Here is a 2,400-nt window from a genome sequence, read left to right as displayed (position 1 = left end):
AATGAAAATTTTAAAAAAAGAAAGTTTTCCTTTCCATGTCATTTGAAGAAGGAAAATTATCAATTTAAACAATATTCAAGTTTATTAAACAAATTAAAAAAAGTATTATAAAATGTTTAACTTTCATCAGCTTCAAGGTTTATGTTGCTCCCAAATTTTGCATATAACTGAACTTTCAAATCTGCCAACACCCGCTGAATTGATTCCACTCTGGATTCTAAGGCGTCAATTTCTTCTTGCAAATTTTTCTGGAAAAAAAATAGTTTAAATTAATTCTATTCAATTGGATGGTTTCTCAGCATCTGTATCTGAAATAATATTTGGGAAGGATTTTAGGTCAATAACTTTCTAAACTTGGACAGGCAGCTCAACAACACTGATAATTAGACCTAAATCAAAAGCCTGAATGTGGGCATTTTTAATTGATAGTCCATATTTACTTATCGCACGATAAATCAAGTTTGTTTTCTCAGTTTCTGCTGATCTGAAAAATGTAACAACTAAAAGAAAGTTAATTTCTAAATTACCATATTCTAATAAAGAAAGAACCAAATACAAAGACTTCTATAAACAGTTTATCATGTGCCCGCCTGGCTTCTAACAGTTTCTTCCAACTTTTCACGAAAATAGCTATGAAACTAGAGGAAATGATAAAAACTCACACTGTCACCAATAATTAAGAATAACTTATGGTCCAAATCTGGCAGATATTTTCACTTAACTTTGAGGTCTCTGGAGCTAAACTTTGGAAGAGAGTGGTAATGAGAGCCTCATTTATAAGACAGGTTTTGCCTCATGAAATGTCACAAGTTCAAGTATCTGAGATGATAGATATGTTAAGTATCTTGATTTAATTATCCCACATTTGCATTCATAAATTATAACATCTTTTTACTCCCAAAATTTACAATTATAAACTGTCAATTTATGATTTAAAAACATATATAATTCCAAAGGACATTTCTACATACCTATCTATATACTTAGTCCCCCCAATTCTGCAACCAGTTTTATCCTAATGCTTCCCTCATTACTAGATTAAATCAATTTTAACATATATTCTTTGTTTAAAAAAAAGAAAAAAAATAGTCAGAAGTTCCTTACTAGCTAGGATCAAAACAAGGAGTTTTTCCTAAATATGACAAAGAAAATATAAAGTCATACAAATGACATACCCATGAACATTCGGAACAAAAAAATAGCCAGTATTAGCAACCGTCATTCTTCTAGAAATCTGGCCAGTGGCTCTCAAAGTGTGGCTCCCAGACTAATATCAGGGGTGAAATCACCTAGGAACTTGTCAGAAATATGATCCTGGGGCACTATGCCAGGCCTCCGGAATTAGAACTTCTTTGGGTTGGGCCCAATAATCTGAATTTTTAACAAGCCCTGTGGGTGATTCTGATTCTGGCCAAAGTTTGAGAATCACTGTTCCAAGACAGGAAATAGATAAGAAATGTACAGTTATCAAGAGGAAATAAATTTCTTCACCTAGAAAACCTAATTAATAAGTAAAATAAGACACTAGAAAATTATTTTAAAATCACAAGTCCAATCACATCACTCTTTTCTTAAAAGCCCTGAAAGGGTCTTCTTTGCTCTAGGACGGGGTGGGCAAACTATAGCCCAGAGTCAAATCCACCCTGAAGCTTGTTTTAGTGGAACCGAGCCATGCAAATTCATTTACACATCTTGCTTTCACGGTAACTGTGGCAGAGACCAATGTGGCCCACAAAGCCTACTGTATTTTTATCTTCTGGCCCTTCACAGAAAGTTTTCTGACCCCTGCTAAGTACAATTTATTCAACTCAGTAGACAAAGATCTCCAAGATCTTGCCATAATTTCAGATGCTCCCAAATCTCCAGCAAATAAAACTTTCAGTCCTATTTTGTACCACAGTGGTTCTATGACCGTTCACACATGCTGCTGCCTCTGACTAGAACACCTGCACCCCCTTTCTGGCTAATACCCACTTATTCTCCTTCAGCTGTTGTCTCGTCACCTTCCCAGGGAACCTGTCCCTGACTCTTGACATCTAGACTGGTATAGATTCCCCTGCTGTATGTTCTTAAAGCCGCCCCTGTCCCCCCCACACCACCTTCCACTCATTAATAGTGTGACTTGTTTAATCTTCTTTCTTTCCATCTAGACCATATACTCCACGCAGGCAGGGGCCAGGCATGTTTTGTTGTCCCCTACATCCCCAGTACATGACAGAACCTGGTATAGACTTGGTATATACTTTCTGGAATGAATAAATATCAAAATAAAGGTATAGTATCTATGTTATATGGGGGGCGGGGGGGCTCACAATAACCACAGAAACCATAACTACGAAACATTTCCAACGCAAATATTTTAGAATGGTTAAAAAAAAAAAAAAATCACAAAATTTGACT

At 35.8% G+C, this 2,400-nt stretch overlaps 1 protein-coding gene across 1 annotated transcript in view; it reads right to left on the bottom strand.

Annotated features, from left to right (window-relative positions):
• PFDN4 (prefoldin subunit 4) overlaps positions 1–2,400 on the bottom strand; it is a 12,588-nt gene that overhangs the window by 1,841 nt on the left and 8,347 nt on the right. The gene's annotated exons all lie outside the window — the stretch shown is intronic.

The sequence above is a fragment of the Propithecus coquereli genome, unplaced genomic scaffold (genome assembly GCF_000956105.1).
Source record: "Propithecus coquereli isolate 6110/MARCELLA unplaced genomic scaffold, Pcoq_1.0 Scaffold237, whole genome shotgun sequence".
Taxonomy (NCBI): domain Eukaryota; kingdom Metazoa; phylum Chordata; class Mammalia; order Primates; family Indriidae; genus Propithecus; species Propithecus coquereli.
The sequence above is the reverse complement of the archived record's forward strand: the minus strand, read 5'-3'. Positions and strand labels throughout refer to the sequence as shown.